General features: G+C 41.6%; 1 protein-coding gene across 3 annotated transcripts in view; it reads right to left on the minus strand.

Annotated features, from left to right (window-relative positions):
* RB1 (RB transcriptional corepressor 1) overlaps positions 1-13,074 on the minus strand; it is a 117,372-nt gene that overhangs the window by 52,886 nt on the left and 51,412 nt on the right. The window lies entirely within an intron of this gene.

Here is a 13,074-nt window from a genome sequence, read left to right on the forward strand (position 1 = left end):
AGACAGATCTATATAAGCAGTACACAGTGGTATTGGTTAGAGCAGACATGTACTTGTTAGAAAAAAATACATTAAAAATCACTTATATACATACAAATATACATAGTATACAGCTTAGACCCTAAAAAACTTTATTTTCTGCAAAGAGTCAATATGAGAGTAATATGACCGCAATAGATGAATGTATGTGATGAAAAAATGTTAACATTTTGCCCACTGCATGTCTAATTCGGTGTCCGTAAAAAAACAGACACTGTCTGCGTGAAATCTGGGCATATGATTAATCACTTCTTGAAGGAGTTTACTCAGGAAAGGCCTGCTCTGTTAAGACATGCCAAAGATGCATTATTACTAAGTTCAAGCAACTCCTTTTCCTGAGGGCAAATGGGAAGAGGTGATGTGCACATGCAGGTCAGTGTTGAAGTTGTTTTTTTCAGCTGAATTGCCTTCCCTTACCATCCACCCACGTGCTTCCACTAATCAATTCAATGTCCTAGTCTTCTGGGGCTAGCAGGCTCAGAACAAAAGCCTCCCTGCTTCAGGGTGTGAGCCCCACTGAACACAAAAGGTTTCAGCATATCTCCAGCTCTTGCTAATTTGGTTTTGCCCTACTAGGCTGCACAGAAAATGCATTTACAATGTAAATGAGGATATACAAAAAGTTTACATTAGATTTACATAGTAATTTCATAGGTCTTTTGGGATAATTGGGAAATACGTAAAACATGCCCCAACTAATTAAACATCAAAAACTTAACCAATTTTTTTTATATTTTACTTTATTTTATTTTTTTTTAAGAGTCCAGACAGCACAACAAGCCTGGTAATGTTTAGCAAGATTATATATTATATATATATATATATATATATATATATATATATATATATATATATATATATATATATATATATATATATATATATATACACACACACACACACACACACACAGCATAAACTCAACTACATGACATCACATTTACAATATGTGAAGTAATGAATAACATACATGATGTTATTGCAAAACCAGTCTCAATAGCATCTATATGAACTGTGTTCGTCAGAAAAATGTATATGATTGTAAATACTCATGTGTCAAAAAGATCAAAGTATTTTAGAAATGATTATTGGCTAACCTGAAAAATTAGATCTGTAAGCTGTCAAAGCACAGAAGCCCCTTCATCTAGACTTTTTCTGGTCGGCCAATAAAGATATTACTATGATATAAATTCCCAATGTAAAGATCAGGTACTACAATGTATGTGCATCTTCTCTATATGTAATGTAGGCTCCTCAGATTATGATTGATGGTCATTGGGACCACTTAGTGCAGTTATTTAGTGCAGGGAAAATAGCTGCATGCATGAACAGCTCAGTTGTGCTATGAGGATTACCGGCTTGTTCAGACTGGTATTTTAGTCATTTCAAGCATAGTTCTCTGTATACAACGGGAAGTCAGAAATTAAGCCTTGTACATTACACTGAGGCCTTATTCAAACGTCCTGGAAAGTTGCTTGTGATTGCGGATCCACCGCAATTTTAGGGGCCATTCAATTCTATTGGGCTATTCACAGATCCACAATCCGTTCCGTGCAACCAAAAAAAAGGGAATTTACTAGTGTGGAGCATGATCACAGCACATATTCCCCAATAGAAACTTATGGGATCCGCGTTTTTCAAAGATTTCACACGTTTTGATATCTGTGAATCTGTGAAAAATACAGATGTGATGTCAGGCAGTGTGTCACAGGCCCCTCTCAATGCAATTGACACGAATTGCAATACGGGTGCAGTCAATGGCGATATTTCACGGGTCGTGGAGCTAGATAGCGCACTTAAATCCAGAGCTTACAAATCAGTAACGTGTAAATAAGGCCTAAAGGACCTATACCACGAAACGATTATTGGTCGTATTCGGCCAATATCGGCCGTTATGGCCGATAATCGTCCCGTAGAATAGGAGGCAACGATCAGCCGACATCGTTCATGTTGGCAGATCGTTGAAGTCGTTTGTCTTTCCACATGTTGAAAGACAAAAGACTTATATAGCAGCGATCTGCTGCCGTCTCTCTGTGTAACAGCAGCAGACCGCCGCTATATCCTATATCCACCACTATATCCCCCCGGCCCTCTCCGGGGACTCACCCGCTCGCTGCAGCCGCATGAAATAGCGGCAGCAGCGAATGGGGAGCGAGGACCAAACGAGTGCTCACAGCAGATATTTTTTACCTGCAAAGGTATGTGAGGACGGAAAAAGAAAGAGAGGAACAAAGAGGGGCGCTTATGGTGCAGTAATCAAAGGCTCTGGGAAAATAAAATTCATATAGAAGGGCAACTAACCTTTAGGTGTTGTGCGAGCGATAGGCACATAACTAGTCAAGCTTGACAATTGTAAAATAGTCCGCAGCCAGGTCTACAGCGTACAATGGGCAGCTCCGTCACGATGCTGTCACTTGCATAATCATTGGAGAGAAGACTCAAAAAGAGACTGCAATGACCTCGGCACTGGACTTGAGACATATACTCCAATGGCCAGGGAGCTGTTAGAAACAAACTTCTTTATTCTGAGCAATGCGTTTCGGCGGCGTACCGTCGCCTTTATCAAGCTCCTTGATAAAGGCGACGGTACGTCGCCGAAACGCGTTGCTCAGAATAAAGAAGTTGGTTTCTAACAGCTCCCTGGTCATTGGAGTATATGTCTCAAGTCCAGCGCCAAGGTCATTGCAGTCTCTTTTTGAGTCTTCTCTCCTTACCTGCAAAGGTAAAATCTGTAAAGGGGCCAGCGGATAAGATATCACAAATGTCAAATCACACCTTTTTCAGTGTGGCAAAGGTCAAATTCAAAATAAATCTGTATAAAAATTCACACATAGCAGATTAGTAGATTTGCACCATGTGTGGCTCTACATATGTTTCAAATGTGGTGGAAACAATGTCACCCCCCTCTTGGTCTTATAGGGGTTATATGCAGGATTAGAAAACCATGGCTGCTTTTTTTTTCTAAAAACAGCACCACACCTCGCTTTAGGATGTGTGTGATATTACAACTCAGCTTCAACTTCTATGGTGCAGAAATGGAAAACCATGCACCGAGAACAAGTGTGGTGCTATTTCTGGAAGAAAGCAGCAATGCATGTTTAATCCTGGGTAACTCCATGAGTGGTAAGTTCAGGTATTGTAGCTTATATCTGATGATTTTTGGTTTTACAATTGTATAATACAGCCGCATTTCGGTGTCCGTATTACAGCCATATGTCTCTGATGACCTGAAAGAACAGCTGCTCATTCAGGTCATCAGAGAAGTGATCAGGCCAGGACTTGCGGCCATAAAAACATGGCCGTATTATGTCAGTGCAAAACCTGTCATACATGCAGATTACGTATAAGTTTAACTGTTATGACTGCCTGCTGCTGGATCAACTGCGAGTTCCTCTCTTTATCCATAAGTTTGAATCTCCATGGATACAAACACGCAATGAGACCGTAATACGCGCAATCCTTCTTAGGATCAGAATGGGGGTGCACGCATTACAGTCTCATTGCGTATTCATATCCTTGGAGACCTGAACTTCCGGATGAAAAGAGGAACTCTATGCCGATCCGGCAGTAGGCCCTCATGACAGGTACACTACATGACAGGTTTCACTCCTTACACTAAGAAGTGTAAAATCTACAGCAAATATCTTTGCTATAATGGGCAGAGTGTTCGGAAATCCACACAGGATTTACCAACTCTGAGAAAATGGAGTTTACTAACATTTAATAGAGCTCACACATGACATTTGGCTGTGTTTTCCTTTGTATTGTTTTATTTTTGGTCAAAAACTTTGCAGCCAGATGTTAAGAGTCTGTAACAAAATATTGTTCAGTGCACATACACAGCGATTTTGGGCTTTGTTGGGGGAGGGGGGTTTTGTGGTCTGTGGCAAAGGAAACTTGTGATATTGTTATGAGCTTTTAAAAACAAGAACGAATAAAAATAGTGTCAAGGAGCCCTAGTATTGTAATTTGGCTGTATGTGACCTAATACGTAATGTAACTCTGTTGTCCAGGTTCAGAAAAACATGGCCGCTTTCTTCCAAACAAAGCTCCACACTTGTCCTCAGTTTGTGTGTGTGGTACTGCAGCTCAGTTCTACTGAAGTGAATGGAGCAGAGTTGTAATACCCCACACATTCTGAGGACAGCTGGTATGTTTTTCTAATCCTAGATGAACCCTTTAAAAAAGAGGTGATAAGTAGGTTCTTATGACCTTTACTTTGTCTACATGACAAAGGATGCCAGCCATATTACAAATTAATAGTCAATATAATATTCTACATTTTGCTACATTTCCACTTACTGTATATTTATTCAGTATTAAAATAAAATTACACTTAAAAATGGTGTTTCAATGATAAATCTATAGTGCAGATATCTCTTACTCATAAGGTCAAAGAATTACACTATTCTTCTATATGTTGCATATTGTACAGGACCTCCTGATAGCAATAAATAAAAATCATATATAGATTTGCTGCATGGCTCAGTGACATTTATACTGTGTATATGTAAGGTTGAGCTACTGACAATTTTAATGCACACGCCAACGTATATCTAAACCTCAAACATTTAGTGCTCCACTGAGAATAAACAGAGCCTATCCAAACATGCTGCCAGATAGTGTGCCCTATTTTAGAGAGATATCCCTAAGTGGTGTCAGAGCAGCAGTACTACAGATAAGGGCGCTGGGAATATAGGAGTGAAAAGTGTGACTGTGAGACTGAGGATTTACAGACTACAGATGAGCATGTACATGACACAACATGAGTTCTCACTCTATTCTCAATCATGAAATGATTTGCATTTGGCTGCCAAATTGGGAAATGCCACTGATCGTAGGGGAAGGGTGCTTTTACACAGGTCGATGGGGGCCCGATAATAACTGTAAAGGAGCGACGATCTGCTAGATCGGCACTCGTTTACTTGTCCTATTACACGGCCCAATACTTGTTTAACAAGGGCTGCATGGACATCGTTACTAATGTCCTTGCAGCCCTTGCTTAAAGGGAACCAATCACGCCGAAATTGCCCCCATTGATAAGGAAACGTGCTGGTACATCAGCCAGCACGCTTCGCAAACATCCCCTTGTCCCCTCCGTCCCCTCCTTTATTACCCCGTAATCTTACTTTTGTGATGTCCTGCGCCGTATGCTAATCAGCCCCAAGTAGTCAAGGTGGGCTGAACTAGTCACGGACCTGGGCGCTGTAATCACGCCCAGAGGGGCGTGATTCAAAGTCCTGCGCTCCGCCGACGTCATCTCTGGCCCGAGATCACGTCGGCGGCGCGGCGCGTCTTTCGCATGCCGCGCATGCGCAGTACGGCGGGAGAAGATGCTGACTTACTGCATGTGCGGAAGACGTCGTTGCGCCGCCGTCTTGGAGCGCAAGCGTCGCCGACGTCTTCCGCATGCCTCGCACGCGCAGTACGTCAGCGTCTTCTCCCGCCATACTGCGCATGCGCGGCATGCGAAAGACGCGCCGCCGACGTGAACGCGGGCCAGAGATGACGTCGGCGGAGCGCAGGTCTTTGAATCACGCCCCTCTGGGCGTGATTACAGCGCCCGGGACCGTGACTAGTTCAGCCCACCTTGACTAGTTCAGCCCACCTTGACTACTTGGGGCTGATTAGCATACGGCGAAGGGACATCACAAAAGTAAGATTACGGGGTAATAAAGGAGGGGACGGAGGGGACAGGGGGATATTTTTGGAAGCGTGCTGGCTGATGTACCAGCACGTTTCCTTATCAATGGGGGCAATTTCGGCGTGATTGGTTCCCTTTAAACTGCATACATTACCTATCCACCGCGCAGACAGTGCCCGACAATTATAGGTCCAAACCTATATCATCGATCAGCCGATGATCGTTGTCATCAGCTGATCGTTGTGTTTATTACATGGAACGATAAAGGGCCAGATAGGGCAGATTATGGTTCTGTGTAATAGGGTCCTAAGAGAACACATGGCTAAACTGCCCTAAAAACTCAGTTTCCATCTCCAATTAACAACAGTGGGGAATTTAAATAACAAAAAGTGTTTAAAAAAATTAAATCAAAAGAAAAGAGACAATCCGTTTTCTGAGCAATTCAGTATGGAAGCTCATATTAAAACCAATGGGAGCATGAAATAAACGCATGAAATGCCGCATGTAGAATCGCCTCTAGGAATATGAACACTAAAGTCAGCACAGAAAATGCCATGTTGATTTGAAGCAGTTTATTCACAACTTGTTTTAATCGCTGTTATAATCTTATATTCTATATAATGAAGACTGTGGGTTCAAGTGAGATTATGAACTACATTTCTATGAACAGACCTGTGTGTACGTTCTATGAAGCTTATTTCCTCCCTCTCCCCCAAAAAAACACAGTTTAAAAAAAAATTCCTCCGAGGCTATGTTCCCATGCTGTAAAAAGATCGGCCATTCTGCCATGAAAAAAGCGTTGTTTAACGCATCCTACAACTAGAACTAATGCTCATGATAAGTAATTCCGGCAGTCGGTAACGTTAAACAACGGCTCCTCACAGCTGAATGGCCGGTGTGTGGGAACATAGCCCAACAGCACATAATATAAAATGTGGATTAGGTTAGTTAATGTACCCGGGATTTTCTATTATCTAAACCTGCAGTGTTGTTACGTGTGAACATGCTCTAAAGAGGTTGTAGATGATGAACAGCTTTAGGAATACACATCACAATATAAAACACACTGCCCTTCACTTATCAGTAAGAAATCATGACTGCTACTACAATAATAATAATCAGAATAAGGCTGGTGTTCTGGTTTTCCTCAGTCTTCGGGGTAGTGCCACAATGGGCCTGTTTGTGCTTGTACTGGAAAACATTGGGAGGGTCACACCCCTAGCTGGGTTTAACCTGGATGATTCAGTGCTAGAATAAAATACATAAATGAACACTGACTATATAAAAAAAAAAAACATATGATGCCAGTTACTTTACAGTTCTGACCTTCTTTCTCACTGGGTGGGTCAGTGTGTCAGATTCAAGAGAAGAGAAAGGATATTACTAAATACTGAGCTTTCAGACATGTAAGGGGCTTGAGCTACGGTTTAAATTCTGGGACTTATGTAACCTGTTTTTGTGGGATGCCCCCTTTTGCCTCATTTCCTGCCTCCGCACTTATGGCCACAGAAAACCATGTTTTTTTTTCCTCAATATTGTGTCCAATTGCCGATACATGCCAACGTATAGATTCATAGTGGCAAATTATGGAGGTATACGTTAGGGAGTAATCCAACATAGACCTCCAATGTGTACCTCAATGGGTGCGGTCATTACAAAAAAAAAAAACACTTTTCATTGGACCCCCACCCATCAGAAGATCGAACGGTAAGAAGTACGCTTCACTCCCTGACAGCAATCTCTGACCAGGCAGCTTCACTATAAATCTATGGGGCCACTGGACAGAGATGATTGACTGCAGGGAAGTAAAATTCACTACCTTACATGTCTACCTGTGACATTTTAAAGCTTACCTGTCATAAAAAAAAACTTAAAGTATGAAGAGAACAGAGCGTTAGCAATAAAATATTCAGCCATCCTTCATTCTGACTTCCTGCCTGTAATCCCATTGAATTACACAACAGGCACTGCTAAAAATGGCTGCTTACATTTCAACAATAGATTGCATCATTGTCACAACAAACAGAGAGAAGGCTAATGTGCATTTATGTTTTAGGACCATTTAAAGCAGTTGTCCACCTCATTCTATTCCTACAAATACCAAGTCACTGAAAACTAGCCCAAAAAAAGTCTGGTTTAGTATTATTGCCAAGTCTCAGCTCGCAGCTCAGAATGAGAGACAGTGAGACTGCTTGAGGAGAAGCTCCTAACTATGATTATATATATATATATATATATATATATATATATATATTATATATATATATATATATATATATATATATATATATATATATAGAGAGAGAGAGAGAGAGAGAGAGAGAGAGAGAGAGAGAGAGAGAGAGAGAGAGAGAGAGAGAGAGAGAGAGAGAGAGAGAGAGAGAGAAAATCCATGGTAATGTAACTTATGTGTAAATGTTACACATGACACCTTAGCTTTAGGGCTGTCTAGGCCAAGACTAGGACTCATAACACATGAAATTATATTCCTATGCAATTCACTTCAATGAATACATTCAATTCCTACAATCTATGACATAAAAAAAACTAAATTATTACTAACTGCATCTGAGTTTGCCCCCACCCCAGGAACAGATGGTTCCACTTATGTCAGATTACACTTTAAAATTATCTATCTTATTAACTAGAATAAAAGTCTGGTATATACATGAGTCACATGCTGCACAACACGTTTCTATGCAATGTGCAGAGTTCACACACATCACCTAAATTTACATATAATGACCAACCTTGTACACCCAAGAAGGGTGCGGTAGAGAGATTACACTATACCTTGAACAAGGCTTATTCTTGTGTGTTAATCTTCATATAATCACACAATAGTGTCATGGATATCACAATTTCTGTATTGCTGTATTTAGTAAAGCAATGTATTTTTAAAGAGTTACTACTTCTAACCCAACCAACCACAGCCCAGTAAGCATATACTTGAGACAAGCGAACTTAAGTTCTGGTTTGCACGAACCCAAGCGCTTAGCATTTGAATCCTACTGCTTGGAAAGATGGATGCAGTGTTTAGAGTGTTTCTTTAACCAAACAATAAGAGGCCTTATTCACACGATCCGTGCCACAATCCTCTAGCCAGAGCCCCCTTGCCGCCTGGCACGGATTAGCTCCACCCGCCCCCAGCAGCAGAGATTACAGGAGCGCATAATGTGGGTGTGGGCGAGTAGTAGATGCGATGACCGAAGCACACATCATCCGCTCCTGTCCCCTCTGCTGCCAAGCGGCAGGGTTGGTGATCCGTGCCGCGATTCGCACAAGGACATGTCCTATTTTTTCACGGTACTGGTCGTGGCACGGATTATGTGAATGGTACCTAAAATTATTGTTATTGTTAATTTTACAGGACATGTGAATGCAGCCTAAACTTGCTTCAATTTATTTATTTAAATTTATTTTTAGCAGCAAAAAGAAATTCCCCAGACACCCTCAGAAAGAATCATAAAAAAAAATTGAAGCAGCACTTGCACACGTCTAGACATTCACTTGGCTCCTGGAACGTGTCCAGCCCGATGATTACAAAGCAGCAACAACAGCAGAAGAACCACAAAACCATTACATGCAACCTTTACCCTGCTGCTCAGCAACAGGAAACAAAAACAAAGAGTGAGGATGGTCATCTGTGAGTGGAACACAACTCCTGCCCAGATCCGCAAAATATCAGCCACAAAACTATAAGGATGGAGGGACAGAGAGCACATGAAGCAACTACCAGATACAGCAGCCATAACATTAAGGCCTTGGTCAAACAGCAGTATTACGGTCACTTTGCACCAGTTTTTTTAAAAAAAAAAAAAAACAGGAGTGGGTCTAACATACAGAATAGGTGTAAATCTTTCCATTACTTTTCCTCAGTGCCGGTTCTAATCCTAGTTTTGGCTTACAAATACCAAGGCAGAGCTGCAGTGTGAAAGTGGCCTGAAACCATCTGTCTGATCCCCCACATGCTGCCAAACCAGGCCTGACCCCTGGAGGCATGGATTCCACAAGACCTCTGAAGGCGTCCGGTGGCATCTGGAACATGAGAAGCAGATCTTTTATGTCCTATAAGATGTCAGGTGGGGCTTTGTGGATAGCATTTGTTTTTCCAGTAAATCCCACAGAACAGATTGAGATCTGAGGAATTTGATGGCCAAGTCAACACCTTAAATTCTTTGACATGTCATGTTCATGTCCTCAAACCATCCCTGAACAATTTCTGCATTGAGACCTGCTGTTTGGAAGATGCTCCGGACCTAGTCACTAGCCATGACAATCTGGTCCTTGTCTTAGTTGCCCCCATCCTTAGGCCAGATTCACACGTCATACGTCACACTTCAGTACGTGATACTCTTCGACTCTTATAAGGCTCCCTGCATCATAACTCATTAGGATGCAGTGAGCTCCAAAACAGCTCAAGCCCTCAGCTACTGAAATGACATCTGTGAGAGCTGTAACTCTCTCTGAGCTTACTGTAACATAATAAATTATGATGCAGGGAGTCCTGTAAGAGTTGAAGAGTTCAGTCCGGGATATACAGTGAGTGTACACACCGCATATAACAGACTGAACACAGGACTTGTGAATCTGGCCTTACACTTTTTCCTGCTTCCAACATATCAGCTTCATGAACTATATCTGCTCACTAGCTACGCAATTAACCTATAGGCTATGTTCCCACACAGTATGTGTCAGTATTTTTCAAACAAAACCAGGAGTGGGATTAAAAACACAACAGCCATTGTTTAACATAACGGCCGTTATTTACCATTAAATGACGGCCATCCACTCAATTTCAACAGTGTGTGAACATAGCCTTTCTGTGTTTTGAATCTACTCCTGGTTGAAAAATACTGACCAAAATACTGAGCAAAAATATTGTGAGGGAATATCGCCTCGAGGTACATACATATATACATACATATATACATACATATACACACACCAACCAGACCACTGCTTTTAGAGCAGAATGGCGGGACACCAGGAAACGCCGGGAACCGGAGCGCCGCGATACGGAGCACCCGCTGGATCCGGGGAGGTGAGTGGACATCTTTTCTCTCAGCCACCTCCTACCTGGCCAGATCCAAAAATATCCCCCCTGCTGGAGTATCCCTTTAAACGCTTCAGGTGCAGTTCACAATTATGACTAGTGCTAGAGACTAGCTGTATTCAACAGCACCTGCGAATAAAATTTTAAAAAATATGAAATAAAAAGACAAAAAATTCTTAATATGTTTAACATCCACTGAAAGAATCCACTGCAGGGCTACCACATATGTGTTTCACAAAACATGTGAATAAACCCTTCCTGTCACAGAGGTGGCAGCAGAGAGCACTGTGTCAGAATGGATAGAATACACCATTTTTTTTTGCAGGACATACAGCAGCTGATAAGTACTGAAAAATTGAGACTTGAGATTTTTTTTTACAGAATTTACAAATCTTTATAACATTCTAACATTGGTTGATTAAAAAATATATTTATACCCCTGTAATACTTAACATTGTCACCCCCTTTTGTGCATTCTGACATCACTACACAGGTGTAAAGGGTAAATTTAGCGATTTTCATACCTTATTTCATATCATACGTCATGGTGTTTGTTCGAATAAAAAGTGTCCTTTTATCAACTGCAGATTGTATTAAGTAGGCATGGGCCTAGCGCCACTTAGTCCCGCCCACAACAGCACTGGTGACCCCGCCCCCTTGACGCCCATTAGTTGGCCGACATAAAGGGGGTGGGGTCTAGACCTTTCAGCCAGCTTCTTCCAATGGCTGGCGAGGGGGCGGGGCCAACTGTTGTGTTGTGGGCGGGGCTAAAAGGTGCTAAAGTCGCGAGGCCCCGCCCACTTAACACAATCTGCAGTTGATAAAAGATGACTTTTTACTTGAACAAGCACCATGACGTATGATCTAAAAGTATGAAAACCGCTAAATTTACCCTTTACACCTGTGTAGAGATGTCAGAATCCAAAAAGGAGGTGACAGTGTCCCTTTAAGGGGCATTTTACTGCAGCTTCATTTCACTTAAGAGCGATGTTTAAAAAAAAAAAAAAAAGAAGTCATCATTAGAAAATGTGTTTACCACAAACAAAATTGAAAAAAATTTTTTTTTTTACAAGCATAGCGCTGAACCACACTTGGGAGGAAGCAGAATAGAACATCTTAAGCAAGCTTTCCTTTCTAAATCGCAGGCCTCTGCAGGAAGTAAATACAATGGGGGGGGGAGGATAGACAATCACTGAGAAAGGATGTCTGCTGTTTATGTCAAACAGGGTAAGGAACTAACCTTATGCTCTTTAAAAATGTAAAGGTTACCAAGAAACACTACTTAGACACACTGGGGAGCGTATAAAGGATCTTTAATATAAAGGGGTCACATATGGTGTTCTAAATGTTATAAATATACAGTGGTGCCTTGGATTACGAGCATAATTCGTATCGGAACCGTGCTTGTAATCAAAATGACTTTTTTTTATTTTTTATGCCGAACAACATGTAAAACAAATTAAACAAACATTTAGAAAGAGCTGAATATGTCATATTATAAGTTACTGTACAGTATAGCAAACAGCATGTGGAGTATAATGTAAAGCAAGTGTTTAAACCTAAAAAACAGCAGCAGTTTGGAACGGTAAATCTCCATAATGCAGTAGCGTAGTACAACAGGCTAGGATAGAGAAGCAGGACTGCTGTCAGAGGTCTGTGTGGTCACATGGCAGCAATGGGGAAGCAGGGTGTGTTCAGCTTGGACCAATCAGGAAGTGAGAATCACAGAGCTCTGCAGGAGGACTGTGACAGAAACCTTTTTATACTGAGGGTATACCGAGTGAATGGCTGAGTGTAAGTGCAGTCACATTATAGCAGGAATGTGTACGGCTGAGTGTGAGTGCAGGCACATTATAACAGGAATGGAAAGGATGGGAAAAACTGACAGACTGAAGGGAGCATGAAGGAATGAGCAGAACATACGTGTGCACATAAATGCAGCACTCTTTGTCAGGGGAGAGAGGGGATACAGCTATGATAGTCCTGTCCCCTGATGCAAGCCCCAGCTTGAAGTGGATCTGCTCTGATTTGGAAGGTGAGGGAGACTTCCTGGGTCACAGTACAGTGCTGTAGACCACAATATGGAGACCATGCCACTCCCCTTCCCACCCAGTACAGGGAGCTTTTTAACCAAAGCAATGCTCTTAAACCAAGTTACAATCTTGAAAAACTGAGCTCTTGCAAAGCGCTCTGAATCAAAGTTACTCTTAAACCAAGGTACCACTGTATATAGTTTAGATCTGGGCAAAAACCCATTTTGCAGACAACTATTACACCTTGCAGCAAAGAGACAGCAAACTGAATAGAAACTGTAGCAGCCATCATTCAGCAGAGT

Source organism: Dendropsophus ebraccatus, chromosome 5 (assembly GCF_027789765.1).
Source record: "Dendropsophus ebraccatus isolate aDenEbr1 chromosome 5, aDenEbr1.pat, whole genome shotgun sequence".
NCBI classification, from domain to species: domain Eukaryota; kingdom Metazoa; phylum Chordata; class Amphibia; order Anura; family Hylidae; genus Dendropsophus; species Dendropsophus ebraccatus.